General features: G+C 40.7%; 1 protein-coding gene across 2 annotated transcripts in view; it reads left to right on the top strand.

Annotated features, from left to right (window-relative positions):
- The window catches only part of GRIK5 (glutamate ionotropic receptor kainate type subunit 5), a 591,069-nt gene that overhangs the window by 193,046 nt on the left and 371,955 nt on the right, over positions 1-26,068 (top strand). The gene's annotated exons all lie outside the window — the stretch shown is intronic.

Genomic DNA, 26,068 nt, shown 5'->3' with positions numbered 1-26,068 from the left:
GAACTTGACTGGCCTGCACAGATTCCTGACATTCAACCTGATAGAACAGCTTTGGGATGAATTAGAGCGTAGACTGCGAGCCAGGCCTTCTCGTCCAACATCAGTGTCTGACCTCACAAATGCGCTTCTGGAGGAATGGTTAAACATTCCCATAGACACACTCCTAAACTTGTGGACGGCTTTCGCAGAAGAGTTAAAGCTGTTATAACTGCACAGGGTGGGCCAACTCAATACTGAACCCTACGGACTAAGACTGGGATGCCAATAAAGTTCATGTGCAAGTAAAGGTAGGCGTCACAATACTTTTGGTAATATAGTGTTTGAAAACACGTGTTGGGTGTGGCTATGCACAAAAATGACAACTGCGCTACATATGCCATATATTGTCACTCTTTTTTTTTTTTTAATTAGTTGAATTAGATGGACTTGTGTCTTTTTTCAACCTGACTAACTGTAACATCAACTGGTAACTCCAATCTGATGACCTGTTATGGCATATAAAATGTTGGCACATGTTGGGTATCTATTTACTCAGCGCAACCCCATCTTTTATATTTTACCAAAATTTGTATACTATACTGTGTTTGTGTACCCTATAGGAAACTTAGGCGTATTTTTACAGTAAATGTGCATTTGATAATCACCATTTTATTCTCCAGGGTCCCTGCTAAAATGGGGTTTTAACTAATTTTGAGGCCTAAAATATAATTACAATGATCTGAAATGAAAAAAAAAATCATTTATATACTGAATACTATCATTACAGGTATTGACCCATATGTATACCCCCATCGCACAACTTTTGGCCTATCTTGTCATTTCTGCTTGTCCTTTGTGGAAATATCGTATTTTTAAATGGGCAAAGGATGTGGCATTCTTCATCTCCTCCATATGTCTCACTGAATGGACTCTAAGTCGCAACTTTTATTTTTAATTTCAAATAACCTCCATTGTGAGCGTCTGGTAGCCGGCGGTTGTGGTTCAAGCGGTCTGTTTTCTCTTCCTCCATAGACCTCTTTGGAATATATGGAGCATTTTAGAAAATCTATACACGGGCAGAGAGACAGTGTAATGTTCTCTCCAGTCTTCATGAATGTGATGGATAACTCTGTGTGTTCCGTATTGTATCAGACTACAAGCGCGCTCTCTGCTCTCACTCGCCGCCTTCTGCTCCCTCTCGGCTCATTCCGCTCTTTAATGGCCGTCTCTGGTTCCTCACAATAATTGCCTTACTTGTTTTTCCATTTCTTGGGCTCTGTATTATTAAATAACCCCCGGCTTCCCGTCTAACAAGGCGCTGCGTGCAGACTGTGGAGCTGGGGGTCATCACCCAAATATACAGAGTATCAGATTGCAGTCTCTTATCACAGTGCTTTGTGCCAGTCTGGAGTCTCTTATCATAAGGCTGCATACTAAACTGCAATCTATTATCACAGTGCTATGTGCCAGTCTGTAGTCTCTGATTACAGTACTGTGTGCCAGTCAACAGTCTCTTATCACAGTGCTTTGTATCAAGCTGCAGTTTCTTGTCACAATGCTTTGTGCCAGTAATGCAATCTCTTATCACAGTGCTATGTGCCAGTCTGAAATCTCTTATCACAGTACTATGTGCCAGTCTGAAATCTCTTATCACAGTGCTATGTGCCAGTCTGAAATCTCTTATCACAGTACTATTTGCCAGTCTGCAGTCTCTTATCACAGTGTTGTGCCAGTCTGCAGTCTCTTATCACAGTGTTGTGCCAGTCTGCAGTCTCTTATCACAGTGCTATGTGCCAGTCTGCAATCTCTTATCACAGTACTATGTGCCAGTCTGCAGTCTCTTATCACAGTACTATTTGCCAGTCTGCAGTCATTTATCACATTGTTGTGCCAGTCTGCACTCTCTTATCACAGTGCTATGTGCCAGTCTGCAGTCTCTTATCACAGTGCTATGTGCCAGTCTGCAGTCATTTATCACAGTGTTGTGCCAGTCTGCAATCTCTGATCACAGTACTATTTGCCTGTCTGCAGTCTCTTATCACAGACAGTACTATGTGCCAGTCTGCAGTCTCTTATGACAGTGCTATGTGCCAGTCTGCAATCTCTGATCACAGTGCTATTTGCCAGTCTGCAGTCTCTTATGACAGTGCTATGTGCCAGTCTGCAATCTCTGATCACAGTGCTATTTGCCAGGCTGCAATATTTTATCACAGTGTTGTGCTAGTCTGCAATCTCTTATCACAGTACTATATGCCAGTCTACAATCTCTTATCACAGTGCTATGTGCCAGTCTGCAGTCTCTTATCACAGTGCTATGTGCCAAGTCATAAGCCTCTTTGTTGCCATGCAATGTGTCAGTCTGCAATCTCTTATCACAGTGCTATGTGCCAGTCTGCAATCTCTTATCACAGTACTATGTGCCAGTCTGCAATCTCTTATTACAGTGCTATGTCTCAGTCTACAGTCTCTGATCAAAGTACTGTGTTCCAAACTACAGTCTCTTATCACAGAGCTGTGTGCCAAGTCATAGCCTCTTTGTTGCCATGCAATGTACCAGGCTGCAGTCTTTGATCACAGAGCTATGTGCCAGTCTGCAGTCTCTTATCACAGAGCTATGTGCCAGTCTGAATTCTCGGATCAAAGTGCTGTGTTCCAAAATACAGTCTCTCATCACAGAGCTGTGTGCCAAGCTGTGGTCTCTTTGTTGCCATGCAATGTGCCAGAATGCAGTCTTTCATCACAGTGCTGTGTGCCAGTTTGCAGTCTCTTATCACAGTGCTGTGTGCCAGTTTGCAGTCTCTTATCACAGTGCTGTGTGCCAGTTTGCAGTCTCTTATCACAGTGCTATGTGCCAGTTTGCAGTCTCTTATCACAGTGCTGTGTGCCAGTTTGCAGTCTCTTATCACAGTGATATGTGCCAGTTTGCAGTCTCTTATCACAGTGCTATGTGCCAGTTTGCAGTCTCTTATCACAGTGCTATGTGCCAGTCTGCAGTCTCTTATCACAGTACTATGTCCTAAGCTAAAGTCTCTTATCACAGGGCTGGGTGCCAGTCTATAGTCCAGCCTTTCCTCCAGAGGTTGCTAGGGCTTCTTTGAGTTGTGTCTAATTGACCTCCCATCTGATGGTGCCTGCATAGTTTTGGGGCAACGCCACTTAGCGGAGACAGCGGCATAATACAAGTTATCTTTTTGTCCAATGAGTTGGTTTTAGCAGGGGTTCCCCAAGCCCTGAAAATAATTTCAAGGGTTCCTTGGGGGGTAGAAATGTTAATAAAGGCCGCTATAGCCCCTTTTCACTGTGCAGTGTTTCAAATTGGAGTCAGATAATATAGCACAGCCGTGCCAAGCCTCAGTCTCTTATCACAATGCAGTGTGCCAGTCTATAGTCTCATAACAGTGCTGCCAATCCGCAGTCTGTTATCATTGTGCAATGTGATGAGCTGAATTTCTATTACATTTCAGAGTGCCTAGCTGTATACTCTTATTATAGTGCAGATTATGTAGCTGATCAGTATGTCAAGCAACAGTCCTATTACTCTGCAGTGTGTTAAGCCGCTGCCTTTTAGTATAGGATATCTAGATGCGGTCTCTTATCATAGTATAGGATATCTAGATGCGGTCTCTTATCATAGTATAGGATATCTAGATGCGGTCTCTTATTATAGTATAGGATATCTAGATTTGGTCTCTTATCATAGTATATGATATCTAGATGCGGTCTCTTATCATAGTATAGGATATCTAGATGCGGTCTCTTATTATAGTATAGGATATCTAGATTTGGTCTCTTATCATAGTATAGGATATCTAGATGTAGTCTCTTATTATAGTATAGGATATCTAGATTTGGTCTCTTATCATAGTATATGATATCTAGCTGTCCTTTTCTGTCATAGTATAGGGTATCTAACTGTGGTCTATTATCATGGTATTGGATACCTAGCTGTGGTCTCTTATCGTAGTATATGGTATCTAGGTGTGTTCTCTTAGTTGGGGTTAGTTTAGGGTATATAGCTGTGGTTTCTTATCATAGTATAAGATCATAGACATAAATGAAAATTTCAGGTTCTGGTGCAAGAAACCACGAAGGCCCCCCTGACCCCGACCAAAGCTCTTCCCTCCCAGCCTGCTGGAGGAAAGTCGGGGCCCCGGTCACAAGTGCGACCTTTGCGAACCTGGTAGTTCTGCCACTGGTGTCAGTAATTATTATTATTTTTTTTTACCATTTTATTTATTTATTGTACAATATTATTTTTTTTATTTTTTTTAGGAGCCCCATTGAGGAGCTTTAGTGAAATATCAGGGGTCTAAACAGACCTCTGATGCTTCAGAGAAAAGAGATTGAGGACACAGCCCACAGTCTCCATCTGAATAGACAGGAATAGCTCTCTACAGAGCTTCCTGTTTATTCACAAACTGAAGCATAGTAAGCACAGTTTACTATGCCTCAGTTATGAATGGGCAGAATTTGTACCAATCACTGACTGTCCATTCCGAAAAATGACATATTTACCGATCCCTTCCCTGCTCTGCATCCTGACAAATCCACCACAGCAGCCTGCGGGAGTGAGAGGAAGATTTCAGTGGCTGCAGGAGGAAAATGGAGGGCATCGGTTCCTCTTTATGCTGCCCCTCCTATTTAGGTATACAAGGGAGTAACACGGGTACCTTAGAGCATGGGGCCAGGTTGCAGTTTCTACCCCTGTGACCCCTGTAGTTACACCCCTGTATAGGATATCTAGTTGTGGTCTCTTATCATAGTATAAGATATCTAGGTGTGGCCTGCTATCATAGTATAGTGTATCCAGCTGCAATTTCTTTTTTTTATAGTATAGAGTATCCAGGTGTGGTCTCTTTTCATAGCATAGGGTATCTAGCTGCAGTCTATTATCACAATGTTGTGTGTCTAGCTGTAGACTCATATCTCCTTGCAGACTGTGTGGGTGTAGTCTCATATCTCCTTGCAGTACGTCTAACTGTATGTCTTTTATCCTGGTACAGATGGTATAGATGCAGTCTCTTATCGCAATGTAGCCTAGCTGTAGTCTCTTATCACCTTACAGATTGTGTAGCTGCCAGTCTCTTATCACGTTGTAGTGTGTCTAGCTGTAGTCTCTTATCGCTGTGCAGACTGTGTATCTGCAGTCTCTGATTGCGGTGCAATGTGTCAAGCTGCAATCTCATCACAGTGCACTGTGTCGAGCTGCAGTCTCTTGTTCATTAACATCTGTAGACAATATAGAAACAAAAGGCAGGTAGTAGATATGAGCATTGCCCTACCTGTTTTACTTAAGAAGGCATGAGATGCCTTACTAGGGTGATGTTACAACTACACCTAAAGAAAATTTGAGCCCTAAGGCACGCACAATGTCAAGCAAACATTTAGGTATTAATAGCTACTTTTAAAGGAAGCCTGTCATAGCCGGCTTGTGGATACTGCCATTGCTGATATGTCTGTGAAAATGTTAGTTTTCTTGCTTCCATGCTTACCCTTTAGTTTCAGTACTTTAAATCACTGACATGAAACAAGTATGAAAATAAGAGCCTCTGACTCATAAAATATTGAAGCCACGAGCAGCCAGGCAACTAGCCTTTTCAGAAAGATATCCAATATGGCAGCTCCTATGTTTCTTTCATGACATGTATAAACAGAAAATTTGGTTTGTTGCACTGATCAGTCTGTATGGGGCCAGTACAGTTTTTAGGTCTAAGGGCATGGTGTATAGAGTCACAGGGGCCGGTAGTAGAGGACAGGGGGCCGCGGCGTGGTCTTTGTCATGGCCAGCTATTTCCTTGCAACCTGCAGACATTACAAGTTCTTTGTCAATTCCCTTTTAAAGGGAACAGTGACAGCACCATAGTATCCTGTAGAATGAATGTGTTTGTTATGTGTAGCACCCTCAATGCAATGATGGAGTACCCCCTGGTAGCTTGGTGCCCTAGCATTACACCTATGGGGGATTCCTTGACTTTTTGTGGGGTGAAAGAAAGTAGGCACCAGTCATTTTAAGAGTTTATTACAGGACCATTAAACTCAGGGAGAGAGGGCTTACAGCACAGGATACCTCCCATTAAATAAAAAAAATATGAAGACTCCGTACCTCTACTCACAGTTGAAGGACCTTTAAGTGGAACCAGCCCTCTGAATTTTCCAGACTGTAAAGCGGTTTTAAGGCAGCACACATACTTCCTGCAATGTCCACCTGCAGTAGCTTCTACCCATCTCTACTAGACAATCTTCAGCAGGTGAAGGTTCATCCCTGGTCCTCCAATCCACATAGTCCTCTTCCTACAGTTCCTGCCCTGGATATACTCGCCACCAAGACAGCAGAGGCTTGGGCCCCTCTTTAGTATAACACACCCTCCCCAGGCAGACGGCCTGGTAGGAAGAGAACCTCAGCACTAGATCCTCCTCTGGCAGCAGGCCTGGGAGGAAATAGAGCTTTCTAAGGTCATCTTATATATTTATATCCTTCCCCAAGCATGTATCACTGGCAATAAACTTTATAGTGGTTGGTCAGGAAGACATTCATATTCTTAACTCAGATTTTTGCATCTTATCACTCTATTGGCAATTTTTGGGTATCCAGTGCCCCTAATCTTCTCTCCAGAGTTATTTTAGCATAGTAATAGTAAATATTGAAACTAAACCTGAAGTGACTCATGCCCAACAGTCTTTTATCCCACAATAGGCCAAGGATTCCACCCTGAGAAGTGAAATGTTAGCTTGCTATACCATCTAGGATGACATCCTCAAACACCTAGAAATTTCCCTTTATTAGCGGCATACCTCCCAACTGTCACTCTTTGGGAGGAAATCTATCTTTCCACCACAATTGTCTCTCTTTTTCGGTCTGATTGATGGTTGTAATACAGCCAACTAATGCCCTAAGCACAGCCCAAAAATGGTGTCTTTCTATAGATGAACTGACAAAATGTAAAGTAGTGAAGGTGACATAATAGATTCGAAATGTTCTTCCAGGATGCCCTTAGTCCAGACCTACAACTATATTAAAGTACAGTTCCAGCCAACATTTTGAAATATTTTGGATGGATGGTAAAAGCTTAGAACCTCTGCTAGGTTTTTATTCTAAATTCCTGTCCTGTTGTCTGGGTGTCAGAGGACAAGGAGTGACTGGATATCTTTCCAATAGGGACAGAAACAACAACATAAATGCTTATTTTAGTGGAGAAGAATTAGAACAGCTGCCTCCTTTCCATTTCTAAATCTGAAATTGAAGTGCCAAACCAAAATGGTAAAGTCCAAACTAAGGTTTTATTCGAAACATTAATTAGGTACATTCAAGAGTCAATGCATTTTGGGAGCCGCATGTACCCTCTTCATCTGGGCTACAACGTAACATGAAAAATAAGAATAAAAAATAGTCATTTGACAAGGATAAAAGACTATTTTATTCTCACTTTTCATGTTATGTTGTAGCCCTGATAAAGGGGGCGATGTATGGCCACCGAAGCGTGTTTGGAATAAAACCTTACTTTGGACACTACCCTTCCAAAGTGGCTCTTCAATTTTAAATTAAAATGAGGTCTTTGCGATAGTTCCTCAGTCCACAGAAGCAGCATGCTCATCATCCACATGCCCAACAGGGACACTTTCAGCACAATAAAATACATTTCATACATCCTAAGGTTCCAGTACCATCAAATTACTACTCTATACCTTTTATTTTTGTTTGTTGTCCTGGCCCAGTGACACCCTTTCCTTTCAATCCATTTCCTGGTGTCAGAGGGATTAACATTTAAGGAAAATCTCCCCAATATGGTAAAAAAAAAGCTTAACAGAAGCTCTTTGCCATCTATCTAAAACAAAAAACATATTTGAATAAACTTTTTTATTAACTTTATTTTTTCGTAACTAATAATTTTACATTAAGTAACAGAAAGCAATATAATTAAATGAATTACTCATATCTAGGGCAAACTGAAAAATGCAAATGTTCAATACTGTATGCATTTTTAATAAAATTGTTATAAAGGAAACAAATGCAAATACAAAAATAATCACCCTCCCAAAGTTTATAAAGCAAATTAAGATGTAATATTATGCCAAAGCAAACTTTTAAACTTGAGTAACCCATCATGTCTAGGAAAACATTTTTGTTAAACAATGTAGATTCAAATTGAACACAGAAGATAACAACAAATATGTAGAATTCAACTTAGATTGAGTAACGCAATGAACGTGTTAAGGGCATGATAGCTAGGGGGGAAATCTGTGGTGCCTCCCTTTCTTGGTGCCCAAACATCAACTTTAATGGTCAATCCAGGACTGGCCTGATGTCTACATAAACCTTTCTAAATAATTTACTATTGTACTTTGTGAGCTGTGTTATGTTGCCAATCATTTAGAGAGGCACCCCAAGGCACAAGTACAGTACCTGTCAACGTACCCACGCTGAAGTTCACAACAACATTCATGCTGTTCGGTTTGGTGCGCTGTGTTTCAAAAATGACTCTGGTATGTTTTTTTTTTATCCATTGTGGTGCATTGACAGCTTATTAAAAATGTATGGGATGCCCTAATACAATGCACGTTAAATCACATCATAACACACAACACAAAAATACACTTCAGTAGCACACCTCAACATCACAAAACTGTACTGGGTTCCTTAAAAAACCTGGTACTATTGACTATCAGTGCTGAATTCTCATGTGGAAAATCCTAGCTGCCTGGGTTCAATAAAATATGACGTAGGACAAGTATTCAGATTGGGAGTTACTTTTTTTCTATGACTTCACTACCTGCATGCTTGCTCCTTTGGCAATGGCAACCACTGTATCATTCTCGGTGCAGGTCTCCATGAATTTTTTATGGTCTGGATTACTGGAGGTGAGGTAGTTCTGTGTCTTTTGCCGACATGCTTTATACTAAAAGGTGTTCTTTTCTCCCATCTCAGAAAGTTGGAAAGACGAATGCAGTCTCAGTGGCATTCAGTTAAATTATGTCTATGGGACAAAATGGTTTATGTAGCTTTGAATAAAGCAAGGAAGGGTTCAAAGCACTGTCATGTTTGTTTGTTTTTTGTACTTGTGACCCCTGGGGAAATTGCCCTTTACTTCTTGTCCTGGAAGCACAACAGGAAGTGAGAAGTAATCTCTTCAAAAAGAGGGGAACCAGGTACCAGTTATCACTAGAATAGGTATCCTCATTGGATGATTTCATCTACTGTTCAGGTTCTGTACATTTTTGGATTTCACTTGACAATGGTCACCAAGACAAATAAAAAGGGTAATTCTCCCAAGTTGGGACCCTGACATCAATGAAAACCTAATAAAACCGTGTCATTATGTATGGATATGACTCTGCCCCCTCTGTTTTTTAAATCACACTCACAGGAACTACTACTTGCCCCTCTGATGACGCCATTATGGAAACATGCATCAGAGACATGCTCCTAGAGTTCCTGCATAGCCTGCTCTCTTTGCCACATAGAGTACTTACTGGATTTTCCTTCAATCTGGCCCATGTGGATAATGGATTATCTCAATGTATTCACTGAATTCTTTTTATGGGGCATTTTGCTACTGACACCTGGATGGCATTTCCATTGAACATAGCATTATATGTTATTCACTTCCAATACTACTGGGATCTTGAATGATCGTGAGGCTGTATCTTCTACTATCATATTCTGTATAGATTTATACCAGTCTTTCTCAAACCTTTAATATAGTTTTCAGGTCTTAGGGAAACCCTATTAAAATTTTAGACCTACAGCTCATAGTACATTAGCATAAGTAGGTTATAGAAATGTAAATAAATAATAAATAATTGGGTTTACCTAATAATCATGAAATGAAACAAATAATGAACCCTTCCATTGTTGATGGGTATAGAATAAACCTTACATTGGTGGTCAGCATGGGGTATCTAAATGTATTCACTTAATTCTGTTAATAGGACATTTTGCTACTGACACCTGGATGGCATTTCCATTGAACATGGCATTATATGCTATTCACTTCAAATACTACTGGAATCTTGAATGCTATTAAATCATGACTGTGTATCTTTTACTTTCATATTCTATATGGAAAGTGTTTTTCTTCACGTAGTGCTATAGATCTTTGCCAGCCTTTTTCAACCCTTTTATCATGGAGGACCCCTTAAAATAGTTTTCAAGTCCCAGGGAATCCCTAATTGAATTTTAGACTTACAGCTCATAGTACATGAGCATAATTAATAAGTTATAGAAACATTAAAAAAGAATAAATAATTGGGTTTACCTAATAATCATGAAATGAAATAAATATCAATAATGGTTAGAGAAGAAACAAAGAGTTTGAAGGGAACCCTTCTATTGTTAATGGGTGTAGAATAAACCTCACATTGGTGGTCAGTGTGGAAGTGACTCTTTACATTGGATAGTCAGTGTAGAAGGGATCCCGCACATTGATGGTAAGTGTGGAAGTGAACTCTCACATTGGTGGTCAGTGTGGAAATTACCTCTCACATTATGGTCAGTGTAGAAAAAGCTTTTTACATTATTCATCAATGTAGAAATGAGTCTGTACATTGTTGGCCACTGTAGAAGTGACTCTTTACATCGATGATCAATGTAGAAGTAACGTTTTACATTGTTGGTCAATGTAGAAGTGACTTTTTACACTGGTCGTCAGTGTAGAAGTGACCCCTTATATTGTTGGTTAGTGCAGAAATAACCCTTCAAATTGGTGATCAGTGTGGAGGGGACTCTTTACATTGATGGTCAGTACAGAAGTGAGCCCTAAATTGGTGGCCAGTGTAGAAGTGTCTCTTTACATTGGTGGTCAATGTAGAAGTGGACCCTTACATTAGTTATCAGTGCAAATGTGACCCCTTATATTGGTGGTCAATGTATAAGTGGCCCCTTACATCGGTGGTCATTGTAGATGTGACCCCATATATTGGTGGTTGGTGTAGACAGGAGATCACCCTGCCATTACTCTCTTCTCAAAGAACCCCTAAGAGCTTCTAGAAGAACCCCAGACTGATCTATACAATATAAGCAACATTTAAATGCTATGCAAACCACAATGACTTCATTCAATGGTCTTATTTGTATGCACAATTCAAATGAACTGCATACGAGGATATGCTAGTAGCAGTAGGTGACTGTTCCTTAGATAGATATTGAACGTTTGTCACAGATAACATCTGTTGGACATTAGTATCCGTGAGGCTCCTCTTATGTCATTGATATAACACAATTAAATCTACGCAAGCTTTGTGTGGAAATTTGGAAATGTTTCTATATGAATCCATTTACCTTATTATAGGTCTGCTGTGTTCATGACCTTTTTTCAGAGAAGCTATAATTGACGGAGCGGAAGAACCTTTATTAACAACTCGTGCCTTCTATGTGTTTGCCTGAAAATTGTTGTGCCTGAGACGTGTAATTTGAGACCTGTTGGACATTAAAGTCCATCAATATGCTAAGGACTATTCCAAATGGGAAAAATATTCTTCTTATTGATGTATAGTATTCGTTACACACTTCTGTGCTGGATTTCAAGCAACATTAATTTATTTTATTCAGAAAAAAAATTCATTATACAAGTGGTGAAGTGTGATGCCTGTTGTCACCAACTTTTATATTTGAAGTTAGTTATAAGGAGTTATTGATAAGCCAAGATATATTATATTATATTGAGTTTTAATGAACAGGCCGATGCAGTATTATAAGCATCGTTCTCTTTTTATATAGGGTGGTTGAGATTTGGGATTTGATATTTTGCCTTTTGGGCCATAATAACTCAATAAAAATACATTGTAGATATTTATATATGGTGGGGACAGTGTAACTTTTTTTTTACATGTATTCTAGCAATGAAAACTTGACAGAGAATCTAACCTTTTCGTACACTATCCAAAAAATGTTAAAATGTTTTGCCTATAAAAAACATTTTCAGAATGTTTTTTTTTTTTTTTTTTACCTGTCTGCTCTTGTATTTTGTATGCAGCAACACAAGCAGCAACTTTTGCTAAAAACTTGGTTTTCCCATTAAAAAATGGCAGCAAACATGACCGGATTAAGCAAATACAAAGGCAAAGTTGGGCTATGAATGGGTTTTACAACAGTTCTTAATCTTACTTATCTGATTGCAGTAGATTGACATCCGGTAGCGATGGGTCATTTGCACATTATCAGACTTTTAAAACTGTATCTCAAGCACAGTTTTTTTCCTTTTTGTTTTGGACAGTATGGGTCAGTTTTGAAACCCCATCAGGTTTTTATTGTCTGTCTGTAGGGATAAGCCAAACACTCCCATCCCCCCCCCCCCCCCCCCCCCCGGTTCATTTTGCAGCAGAACATGCGAACAGGCAAAAATTTGTGCAAACACACGAACACCATTAAAGTCTATGGGACGTAAACGTAAAGGCTTATATGGTTTATCTTAAGGGCTTATATGCACGTTATTGCCATATAAAGTGTTTGGGGACCCGTGTCCTGCCCCATGGGACATGTATCAATGCAAAAAAAAGGAGCAGTGATTTTAATAATGCTTAAAGTGAAACAATAAAAATGAAATATTCCTTTAAATATCGTGCCTCTATGGGTGAAAGGAAAGAAATTTGCATGATTCCCCCGTCAACACAGTCAGTGTGGATAGAGAATCCCCCCCGTTGTGCTATTGTATTCTTCTTGTGGGGAGCATGAAGAACCTTCAAGACCGAAAGAATACAATGATTTCTGCTAGCGGCTATAGCCCCTGGCAGTAATCACATGTAAAAAATCCTAAAGGCTGGTTGTACCCAAGTCGATCGATGGATTAACTTGGGTACAACCAACCTGCCCATAGATTGAATCTCGGCTGGTCCCTGCTGAATCGGCCGAGATTTGATCTATCTTTGGCTAGCTTTGTTTTGGAGAGATTTCTTCTTATTACCATTTTGGGAAACCCTCCCAAAGGGACACAATAGTAATCAATTATTCTTCCCTTAATCTACTAAAAAAAAAAAAAAAAAAAAAAAAAAGGAAAAACAGGTCTTGAATTTGAATACCCTTTAAAGTGGGCATTGTTTCATAAAATAACCTGCAGTGTATCTTCAATATCTATGTGCAGCGGCTATGAATCTGCAGTCTGCTTTCACTAAGAAATAATAGTAAGGTGGCATTTTCTTCCTCACTTCAATCACTGACAGCTTCTATCTCCTGGCACCTTCCAGAGAACGCAGGCAGGGCGGTTTCATAAATATGTTTATGTGTCAGTCACGGCTGCTCCTTTATGGCTTGTCAAGGTGTCACCCGGTGTAGATTGTATCGGCTCTGTCTGGTGTACAGCCTCGCTGATGGCGATTAGACTGTCTTTCTCCCTGCATGTATTATTCTTCCTCCTAGAAGTGAGTATACCTTCATCATGTCATCTATCCACATGTTCGTAACGGGACCAATTGTTATCCTGTCACTTGTCCCTGAATGGGGTGTCACACTGATGTACTTGATGACACTTTGGCTGCACAAGAATTCTCGCTGTTCTGTTTATGCCTCGTGTCTTCACGTATAGGACACCGACCCTTTTCTCACTGTGTAAAGTCAGTTTTTGGTTGTCTTTGGCTCTGTGTGTTGTGTAATGCCGTTCCCTTTATCTACATATAGGTGTTCGATATAATGTTGCTTTTCCTAAAAGCATTTAATGAGAAGTTTGTAACAATCCTTAGTTACCTTCAGGATTATTACGGAATAGGGAAAGAGGCTCATTGTAAGAATGCGCCAAGTGTAAGGCGTGGGACTGATTGGATCCAAAAACAGAGGTTAGGCGCTAAACCAAGTGCCACTCTTCATGGTAGCTGAGCGTAAAGTAAAGCAGCCTTCTTAGAGCATTGGAGGTTGTGGTTAAAGTGGACCTTCAATTTATAACGTATATCTAAAGAATTTTTTTTCATTTTGGATGTTGTAAATGATTAAAACCCACGCACACTCTGAGCTTTACCCTCCACTGTGATTTTTACAGTTTACAGAACAACTAATCAAAGTGGCAACAGACTGAGAGTGATCGTAACTAGGGCGGGTTAACTTAGCAGTTAACTATTTACATATACATGGTACTATTCGCAGTATACGCTGTTGTAATAGTGATCTTTAAAAAATGCTAGTATTGCTTGCTGCCACGCCCAGACAGGATTATAACAGAGTTTACACTATGGTAGCTTCTTCACAGAGACAGAGTTCTTCATTTCTAGGTGGAGCATTTCTGATGTTCACAGCTAATGCAGCAACGTATTCTGGTCCCTGGAGAGGGTGCTGCAGAACTAACTCCATCCAACAGACATGTGCACACTGAAATACAGGTATTTTGTTTCGGAATTTCGGTATCATATGAAAAATACATTTATTTCGTTACTCCTGAAATTAGTTTTTATTTATTTCGTTTAGTTAAAAAAAATGCATTCGTCCGAAAATCCAAATTAATTAAGGTTGAATCTGTCAATTGAAGGCTTATGGTGTCTGTGGGATGTTCTTAGAAGATTCGATGAAGCAATTAAACCGTACAACACCGTGATCGTACATTTCCGGTCGAATGCTCCACCCACAAGCTATAATAGAATTCTAATGTTGTTTGACTAGTAATAATTATTAATTATTATTACTGGCCAAACAACATTAGAATTCTTCTATAGCCCATGGGCGGAGCATATGACTGTAAATGTCCGCTCGTGGCGATCGTATGTTTTTAGCTGTCGAATCTTCATGTCTCTATAATGTCAAATCTTTTCTCTCTATGTCGAATAATCTTGGACTAATAGAGTTAGGTTAGGCACATTCAACCGCAGACACAGTTTGCTATTGTCACCATCATGTCGAATCTTCTATCTATATCGAACTGTTGTCGCAACGATACGAAAATATAAGGTATATGAAAATAAAGCAATTTTTTATTTTGGATCTTTCGGATTTCGGATTCTGCGCGTTCGTTATCGTTTGTTAAAACGAACATGAAAATCCCAGAAATTCATACGAAAATGCATTCGGACAAAAACGAATGCACATGTCTACCATCCAATCAAAAGGTCTGAAGAGTGTGTTATAGGTGTGCTGGAGTTATTTATTATGCTCAGCACCAGCAAAACCACCCTTAATGCCAACATATCCTGGGTACATCTATATTTCCATATAACATAGTTTCAAAATCCATAAACCAGCATATAATTTAGCAGAATTAAATTATGATTTATTAGACACAGAATAAGATATATTTCTGATGTACAGTACATTTCTTCTAGGAGATCTAAGATGTTTTATTAACCTTCTGGACATTATAATATCGTCAAGTTTGGTTTTTGGGTGTCATTTTTCTTCTATATTAATGTACCCACTTTTTAGGAATGTTACAGTAGGAGTTATGGAATATGAAGGAAAGTTTAGGGCTTGAGATGTATGAAAGTTAAGGTAGTAGTCAATATAGGTCACTACCCGGGTCTCACAGATGTGTTTTCCTTTAACTGCACTCCAGGCAATTTACAACTTGACCTTTTACGACAGGACCTCATCAGAAGTCCTGGCTAAAGGAGGTTTATGATGCCTCCTCATTCCTTTTAACTTGTCTGCATTTTGTCAAATGTTTCTGAGGCTGGTTTAAGATGACAGCTTAAGCACAGACAGAAGATTTTACTTTGCCCATTTTTTTACCAGCTTGCTAATTTCGTGGAAAATTAAGGTGGCATCGTGTTCAGTTGCACTTCCTCATCCTTTCCACACAGTGTGGGGTTCACCAAACAGCACTATTGTCACATTCCTATCAGTTTTTTTCTGTATCCAATTGGGAAACTTTTCCTTCCACTTTATGTCTTTTAGACATAACAGGAAATAGGAAAAGTGGAGGCAATCCCCTCTTAGACAGATGTCTCCAGACTGAGTGTTCCTATTAGAAAATGTTCTCTCCATGCTTCTGGTGACACTTCACAATTTTCAATTTCCCCTAACCTTTGATCTTAGTAACAATGGTCTGCAGGAAAAATAGAGTACATCTCCATAATGGGTAGCTGTCCCTGCCTTCCACATGTGCTTTTGTATTGTCATCCTTTCATACATTTGAAGATCTTCCCTCTTTTCTTGTTCTAAAGATAACTCAAAATTTTGGATTTGGAGAAAATAGAAGGCAGAATTGCTAATTCAAAGGAGAAGCACACAGCTATTTGGTACCCTTGGTATCACGGTCAGGTTCAGAGCCCAATAGCTATAGCAGTATAGAGGCTCTCATGATCAGCAAGATAGATTTACAAGCAGGTCACCCTGGCAGATGATATGGGCTCATTCGAGGTGCAGGGTCTAAGTACTAACTGGTATTCACCAGAGCTCCTAAAAGGTGCAGATGGGTTTTGCTGCGTGTTAGTACCAGGTTTAGTCCTCAGGATCACCCCACCAGGAGGTGAGCAAGCCAGGGTCCAGTAGCATATAGAGCAGGTACGGATCAGGCAGAAGCAATGTCTGTAAACAAGCCAAAAGTCAGTAACAAGTAATAGCGAAGATACAGGCAGCAGCAGGAGTGACAAGTGCAAGATATTGGTTGAAGAGAGCACAATAATCTGGCAAACAGGAAGTGCAGTCATGGCTTAAATAGAAAGTTCATGGGTGGAGGAAAGGATTCAGGGATTATGAGAAACCATATACAAGGCCATGTTGTCTAATGCAGTGTTTCTCAACTCCATTCCTCAAGGCGCCCCAACAGGTGATGTTTTTTAGATTTCCCTCAGAAGAAACAGCTGTGGTAATTACTAAGGCAGTAAAACTGATCAAATTACCTGTGCAAAATACTGGACAGCCTGAAAACATGACCTGTTGGGGCGCCTTGAGGACTGGAGTTGAGAAACTCTGGTCTAATGAATCAGACAGGGAGCTGTCCAGCATCTTAGGTGGCTCAGCAAGAAGAGATACTGCCAGGCACAGCAGAGGTTGCAGGTTCTTCTTCTCCTTTCCCTTTCTATCCCCTCCCCCTACTCTTTTATTAGGAGGGATTTATGTTGTACAACAGATATGCCCTTGTGTGTAAACTTTCCACTATACTGTATCTACTTTGTACTTGGATATGCCAAATTTACATAACAAATTAAAAATAACTAAACCACAAAATTTTGGATTTCCCATAAATTTTAGACATGAAGACAAGGGTCACAGAGGGGTGAATCACCCCATGAGAGGATACAGATGGCAATAAAAAAATGCCGTTCTTACCCTTGTTACCCAGAGGACCCTCCTACTGTATGCGTGCCTCTCTGAACCTTTTTTGAGTAGGAGCTTGACTTTCTGACTAATTGCTGACCTCCTTCTGAATGTACCTGTTTGGCTGTAATGTTGACCATTAGCTTTAAGTCTTATCATTTGATGAACTGGAACTGGAATAAGTATGGTCAGTAAAGTAGGAGAAAAGTTAAAGTTTGAATAAAGGTGTTCCAGGTTGGTGACTGAAAGTATTAAGATGAAAGGTTCAGTGGGACAACCAAGCAACTAGTAGAAGAAGACTTTTCAGGAGGAGACTTTAGCACTGAAAGACTCCATGTATCTTTTATAACTTTTAACCCTAGAACTAAAGAGGTCTGTGCCTTAAAAGTGGTATGCTTTTCAACAGAATTTCTCTGATTCCAAAGCATGGAGCTGGTCCCTTTTTGAAAAAAGGTTTAAACCATATGAATAAAAGCTGACCATTGTAAGCACCCCCAGCAGTGTGCGTAAATAGAAAAGCATGTGAAATAAGAAAAATAATTGTTATGCTCAATAATGTCATTATGCCTTTTAATGCCACCGCTACAGGTAATGTGGCGTGAAAGTATTAGGATGTAAACAAGCTCGCAGCTGCAGTAGCATTTTGAAGAACAAGCTTCGGGCTTTCCAGTAGAAGCCACACACTTGTCCTGGGCTCACCTCAGTCTTGAGGCAGTCCAGGACATTCATTGTAGCCTTTAGGATGGAGAACGTAGGGGAGGCGAGAAAACTCTGTTTCTCGATCTTCCCTGTGAGGCACAAACCCAGAAAAGCTTGGCTCTGAGCTGAGCTGTCAGATCTTGGCCGCTGTGGCTGAGATAACACATCCAGTACTGTCTGGTATGTGCTTTATCTGTTAAAGTAGAACTATAGGCAAAACGTATTTTCAATTTTGGATAGAGTAAGGGAGGGTTATAACCCCTGTCAGATTTATTTTCGCCATCTGTGTCCCATTGTAGAGGTTTCCCTTCACTTCCTGTCCAATAGCCAATAGGAAGTGAGAGGAAATCCCTGCAAATTAGGAGAATTCATTGGGGACTGGAACAGAAGTAATGGTGCACCACTAGCGTGCGGAGAGTTTAAGTACTGTAATTCCTTGGAGACCTCCAGGTCACCAGAACTAATGTCACCTTTGGAAAATTTCTCCTGTATTACCTTTCTGGGGGCAACCCAAAATTTGGGATTTTCTTTTACTTATGGTAAACAGGATAAATAGAGAAGTTGAATCTCCCTAACAGGGGCACAGACAACAATAAAAATATCCCTCTCCACTCTATCCAAAACTAAAAAAAAGTTTTGCCTTTACTTTAATGAATAGTACAAAATAGGCATTAAGGGTCAAATAGAGCCATATTGACTCCATTTAGAGAACCTGTTGCAAAAAAAAATTAAAAATACTATTGCAGCCTCCTTTGTGATATTAAAGTGGTATTAAACGCAAAACTAAAAATGTATTATATTGTAGCTTACCAATCATTAGATGTGGTAGCTGCATTAGTTTTCTTTTCATAGGTTTTTCTTCTCTTTCACCTGGTGATCTGGCCAGTAACAAACTTCCCATATTAGAGTGCCCCACTCTGGATGAAGGAACACAGGGGGCACCTTTGGACAGCAGCATTGTCAGAAATGATTTAGGTAGGGCTGACACCTTGTGCTTAAGATTTCAGCACTGCAAGGCATTATATTATCATGATAAAGGGAAAGGTAGAAGCTATACTATATTTATGTCCCAATAGCAAGTAATTTTCTGTATTTTCTCTTATTAGAAATGTACATCCTACCCCCCTCCCCTCCAATGCTCTATGTTGGCATAGATGAGCAAGAGCCAAACCTCTCATCACAGGTGTCCTCACATAGACCTATCTGTTCTTATTAGTGTCCACAATAGGGGTTCTACACCATCATTCTGGCCTTTTGGTTGTGAAAGCTGGCTGTAAAGTGCATCTGCTGGTATGATGGGGGTCCTGAGGAGCCTTCCCGATAGGCAAGGAAACTGAATGAGTGTGCACCACGTAAAGTGTTGGTCGGGAGTACTCCCTTAGCATGGAGAGTTCTGAGGGGCGCAGTGCCTCTTGATTGGTGCTACCTTGTCTGGCAATTGGCTGAGGGAGAGCCCATGGTGTTAGTGCCCCATGGCAGCCGGTTGCCCCAGAGGTGCTCGTAGTATTTACTTGGGTGTGGGAACCCCACTGCGGGAAAGAGCACAAGGCCACATTACCTAAGCTTTTTTCTGCACAGCATCTCTTTGGGCTAAGCATTTTAGCTAAATCTGGGGCTGCCAGGCTGCAAAGTCTATCCAATGCACTGGCGCTATTTACGAGGGTTCCTCAAAGTTTCTGCAGTTTTTCTTATAGGTTTCACAGCCATCTGCACCACAACACGACTATTATACTAAACTGCAAGGTCAGCTGGCTTGCCAGAAAGACTAGTCACATGACACTCTCAGAGACAACCAATTACTACTCCTCCCACCTTCACCATTTCCAACGAAAATATAAAAGTGTGAAATCTTTTTAAAGACCCCTCATATTTAATTTATTTTTCTCTCATGTCACTTTGCACTTTTGTTTGTTTTTCATTTTTACTTGGATGGAGGATGTGTCCCCTCAGGCCTACTCTGAAGTCTACAGGGGAAAGGTGTGGCCATTAGGTTCCTTCCTCCCGTTAACCGAGGGGGGAGGGATCTCTTTTTGGGGAGCCCCATACCTAGTACTAATTGGTCAGCTTCAGCTGACCATGAGGAGAGGAGCCTGCCTGGCCTTTTGGCTAGGTGGACTAAGTTTGAGCGTTGCCCCTGTCAGAAGCTTTGTGCCCTGGGGGGTCAGGGTAGAGTCCTACTTCTTAAGGTGGTGGACCAGAGACAGTGCACTTTTTGTGTGAGTTTTTCACATGCACATTTTTTTGTACACTTAGGTTTTTTGTTTTTGTGCACCACTGCAGGTCTGATAGATTACAGAGGCACCCCTAAGTCAAACTATTGTGCCCATTGGACTGCAAACCTATATTTATTTGCACTTCACAACTGCCACAGCAGGAAATTAGAGGTAAGACTAAGAATATTGAAGCAAATAGTACAATGCTTATATAACTGAATAACTATTTCTGGGACTTTAGTTGGGTTTTAAGAGCTACACACTTAATGCACAAACTGGGAAGTTACTTGACTGCTGAGAATCATAAGTGTACAGCATCACATAAAATCAGTTGCTTCCAAATAATGACTCAGAAATGTCAAATTGTAAAGGGCAAGGCCACAGTTTTATAAAATGTTACCATTAAATATATGCTAAACAACCACTGACAACAATAAAAAAAACCTGTGCCAGTCACAACTAAATGGTGAGAAAACAATATCACTGCTATCCTTAAGGTCTAAGTAAGAATTAAAAGCTACAGTTGAATCCAGGCAGGTCCAGTGTGTATAGGGCCAACCACAGAGGACTACTGACGTACTTAACAATATATTGGTGGTGCCCCTAGAACTTGATGAATAATGAACAGCAAGAGATTGGGAAAGAACCCACTAGTGGTTCTACAATTGGGGGAAAACCCCAGTCTCTCCTCAAGTAACTTTATTAACAATCTGTATAGAAAAAATATTATATGCAAAGGGTTAAGAAATAGGTGTGCCCTGGTCACTGGATATCTCAAGTACAGGGACCCCGTCTAGTCTTTAAAAGACAAAGCCACCAAGTGTCACGTTACCCTGAGGAAGCTTACGTTATTGGTGGGCGAAATGCCTGTCCATTATCCTTGAGGTCTATCCTTATCATTTTGGGCCAGACAGGTATTCGACTGCTCCAACAACCCAGTGTTTCCCATGTAGGGCAAAGCAGCAGGTTCACATAAATGCAGACCTCCACAGATCTTCCCTTCATTAAACCACTGCTTTGTTCAGCCACCAGAAGCAAACAAAAATCTACAAGTAAGCCAGTATGTTAACATACTGGGGGTGATTTACTAAGAAGAAGGCACTGCACCAGTTCATATATTAATTGGTGTGCCGGAAAAGTCAATAATCGACCGTGCCACCTGGCGCACATTGAAGTGCAAATAGTGATAAGAAACACCCGCATATGTAAACTGCAACTGTCGCTAGGGTAACTGCGGTTTTCGCATTGATAATAGCGCACGCCGAATACAGTTGGTTCATTTATTCCCATTGGATGTGGCAATTAGTAGGTGTTCTCAGTTAATTAACCCTTTTGATGCTAATCTCATTCCTATCACTTCTAATATATCTTTGAAATGTGTTTTTTTTCTTTTTTTACCCAAATCATTCAATACATTACAAAGAACAGAGAAGTGTTTCTAAACCCAATAAATTAATATTTTCAGATCTTGATCTTTAAAGGTGACCATACACTGCAATCAGTTAGATTTTAAATAAATTAGATTTAGTGCAAAAGCCTGTTTGATTTCTTATCATTTGAATTAATTGTTTAAGTGCGTCTTCCTATTACCTATTTTGCCTAAATATGGAGTTGTACAGAGATTGGCCAATCAGATTGCATAGTGCATGACCATCTTAAGTGCCAAATTTTGAATGTAGATGTGCCATCACCCACTTGTATTTTCCACATGATATTTCTTGGGCATTATACAAGGCACATAAGAAACCACCTTTTTTCAAGACATACTTGACTGATCAGGAATCTTCAAAGTACGGCTCTCCAGCTGTTGCGGAACTACACATCCCATGAGACATTGTAAAACTCTGACATTCACAGACATGACTAGGCATGATGGGAATTGTAGTTCCTGAACAAATGGAGGGCCGTAGAGGAAGACCCCTGTGCTGGAACATTATTATGCCTCCAGAATTGGTAGTGTGGCATCTCAACCCTGTCCTCAAGTACCCCCAACAGGCCATGTTTGCAGGTTTTCCTTCATCTTGCACAGGTGCTTTAAATCACAGTCAATGGCTTGGTATTTTGGACAGCTATTTTAGCTAAGATAAATTCCCAAAAGATGTCCTGTTGGGGGTACTTGAGGACTGAGGCTGAGAACTACTGCGCTAAAATGGAGAATTGAATACTTACCTTTCTGTAATTTTCCTTTCCTGGTGCCTATCCATGGCAGCATACGGACAATCCATGCATATGCTTCCATGACGGCACCAGGAGAGTAGCTTTTAGACAAATTGTACCTTTTTTTGTTTTGCCATGCCAATCAGCCTAGTTAAGCTGCAGCTGGGAAATCTATTGCATGAAAATTGTTGGGGGGGGGGGGGAGTGTAAAGTGCATTACTTGGATTGAGCATGCATTTGCAAAACAAATTATTAACAAAACACATAAAACATAAAAATTTGCTACAAATTTTATTGATCAACAAAACAGGACTTGGAAAAGAGCAAGGAAAGCAAAAAACACACGTATGTTAATTTGAGACACTAACAGAGGTGTCTCAAAAAAAAAAAAATGCCTTGGAGGTCAGACCGTTTTTCAGAGGAAATTAACAGGAGTTAAAAGGACTGCACCCACAAACTGACATCTATTAAGGATTTAAACATTTATTAGTCACAACATCTTGAGGAAGATTTTGCAAAATAATGCAGCACAGACAACTAAATCAAAGTGAAACTGACAACCTACAAACATTGACAACATCAAAATTATTTCAGGGAAAAATATCCCCCCCCCCAAAAGAAATAAACAAAAGTAAAAAATACTTGCTCTAAAACACATCTGTTTTGCAAAGACATAACAAACAAAATACAAAGAGAAAATACCGTACATGTGTTACAAACTCTATAAGGACACCCAAATGTACTCTCTTGACACACACACACAATCAAGCAATCTGGCCTCTTTTCAGGACAAGGCATAGAATGCTATCTGCAAGCTTTATATAACATAGGTTTGTGTGCTAATGACGCAATTGAAAACACATGCACATTCCATCAAACACAAAAAAAATGCAAGTTCAGTGTAGAGACAGAACTTCAAAGTAGGTACACCTGTTAAGGATGTCCTTAAATTACTAATACTAACCCAAAAAACACACTCTTTGAGCATGCCCAGAAAAATCCAAGTGCTGTTCACACACAAAAAGCACAAAAAACAAAAAAACAAAGTCCCTGAGCATGCCCAGACCAACCCAAATGCAGCTAGCACAAAATAAGCCACCCCCTGTCCAAAATTAAAGGGGTTGTAAAGGTATTTTTTTTTTTTTTTTTAAATAACAAACATGTTATACTTACCTTCACTGTGCAGCTTGTTTTGCACAGAGTGGCCCCGAACCTGGTCTTCTGGGGTCCCTTGGCGGCTGTTTCAGCTCCTCCCCGCAAGGACTCAACACCTTAATGCGAGCTCCCTCGCATGGTGGTTAGTTCTTGCGGGCGCGCTCCCGTGATACAGCTGGTGGCTATAGCCGCTCACTGTATCACTCAGCCCCGCCCCCCGGCGCGCCGCGTCATTGGATGTGATTGACAGCAGCGCAAGCCAATGGCTGCGCTGCTTTCAATCCATCCACTATAGCCAATCAGCGGCCAGGCTGAGCGGCGAAGAGGATGTTGGGAGCGAGCGCGGGACTTTCGAGGGGTCAGGTAAGTAAAACGGGGGCCTGGGGGCGGCGGTATTGTCGGAAGTTTTTTCACCTTAATGCATAGAACAACCCCTTTAAGCACATCATCCAGCATGCTACAAAATTACAGATGGGACAAACACCCCCCGGTCCAGGGGGTCAAACAAAGAGCCTAACATGGGCAAAAGTTATACAAAAATACCATTGCAATCAATGGGAACTGACTTGTTAATTTTGCTAGTCCCCACTTGGCTGGCTTATATTATAGTTATTGACCTTAAAATGGGTTGGGGGGCCCAGGTTCCATCCTGAGGGAAATATATCAATGTCACAAATTTGGACAACCCCAAAAACGAAACAAGGAGAAGTGCCTTTAAAAATGCTAAATTGCTTAAAAGCTAGTAACTTGGGGGGGCTTACTCTACCTGTAAAGTGGTGCATCTGTAGCATGTATCCAAAATGCTGCTTCAAAGATGTATGGGTTTAGAGAAAACTTACAAATCTACATTGCAGCTGCAAGATTTTAACCAAAACAAAAAATAGCCTGCCCCCCAATACATACAAGGCCATTTGGGTCTGTAAAGGCTTAAAATGAGAACCCCCACATGAAAAATACCACCCCAAACTAAAAAAATATTGTGCCCCTCCCACACACTAACAAACCCCTAGCCAAACACACAGCAAGCCAGCCCATGAAAGGAGTGTGGATGCTTGGGGGCAGGAGAAGCTCGGGCACCCCAAAAGTCAACCACCTTGTTCCCATATTCAGGGGACAAGGGCCTCTTCCACTCAACCCTAGGCTGGGCTTGTGGGGGGCTGTAGACAGTGGGCTTTACGTAATGTGGAAAGCCACTTTAAACTAGTGGGTACAAGGTGCTTTGTGGTTGGTATTGGGCTGAGCCCAACATGCCCCAAAAGTAGCTAGCTATGTTGAGTGCATGTGGCCTTTTATGGTTCAGGAGGGGGTTGTTCGATCACTCTTTTCGCCCCTTTCCTAGCTGGCCCTGTTGTATGCTCTGAAAAAGGATGTGGTTTGGATTGGTGAAGGCAGCTCACAGCCTTTTGAGAATGGAGAGGACTGTGGAGTTCCCCTTTAAAAGCAAAAGCTAGACCATGGAAATCCAATGAATTAGAGGGGAGAGACAAGAGCATTGGGGAATGGAGTGTGGAGTTCCCCTTTAAAAGCAAAAGTTAGCCCAAGGAAATCATATACATTAGAGGGAGAAGGTTAAATGCCGTTTTAGGAGGAGCTAGAGGAGTGAGAGTCTTTTTACATAATTTTAACAAGGTGAATGTCACATGTTGGCAACGTAACATGCTAACATGACCTGTCTGCAAATCTCCTTAAAAAAATACATAGGGGTAAACCAGCGTAAAAAAAAAAATTGTCAAGTTTAGAGATGCGCCCGTTCAACTCATGCAATTGCATGTACGTTGCTTAACATTTACTAAGATTTTGGCCATGCAGTGAACAAACTCATGTGAACGAGCGCAAGAGCCGCTTGCGCATGCGCACTGCTTACATTGATCTCGCGCAGTTTTAAACGTACTTGCAGGCACAGCAGGCTTTCTCTGAAAAAGTTACTTTCTCATTCTATTTTGGGCATATTTGTTACTTGGGCAGTTGTTACTAAACTTCCTCACATCACCCCATAATATTGACACCTTCATCTTCTGTCAATATTGAATTGGAGATGCCATTCGCCATGTCCATAGTGGTGCACAGATTGCATTCTCCCGTGCGCAGAGATCGCTATAGTAAATGGGGGATTCGCGCTCTGTTACCGGCGCACCATTTCTTAAATATGGAAATGCGCATTGCGCCTCGCTGTGCACTTCTACGGATGGCGCATGGCTTTCGTAAATCACCCCCACTGAGTTCTAAATGAGTGATGTTCCTTCATACTGGGAAGTACTGGGTTTTACGTTCAGCTTTCTGCAATAAAAGTAACAATGGGGGAGCGAAGAAAAAGTAAGTATGTGTTGCTGGAAATGAAAATGGGGGGGGGGGTTTAGAGCAAACATAAATGGGCATAGCACTGGTTTACTTCAAAAACATAAGCCAAAGCAAAGAGTAAAAACACTGGCAAGGTAACAACCTCTTATAAACTGGGGTAACCAAATAACTAAAGGCAGGCAGAAAACTTGTTTGACTGCAATTCCCTTGAAGGTCAGTGTCTATAATTCCAGCACTCCAATTCCAGAAATACAAGCCCACCACTACACCACACAACCCAATCAGGTCAAAATTATGTATAAACAATTTGAAACAGGCAAAACCTGCACAGCCATGAACATTTTTATTTATTTTTTTTCATGATAGCCATTACATTTTTTGCTCCCAGACATCAAGGCTC

The sequence above is a fragment of the Aquarana catesbeiana genome, linkage group LG10 (genome assembly GCF_042186555.1).
Source record: "Aquarana catesbeiana isolate 2022-GZ linkage group LG10, ASM4218655v1, whole genome shotgun sequence".
Taxonomy (NCBI): Eukaryota; Metazoa; Chordata; class Amphibia; order Anura; family Ranidae; genus Aquarana; species Aquarana catesbeiana.
This window is presented reverse-complemented; position numbering and strand designations above follow the sequence as displayed.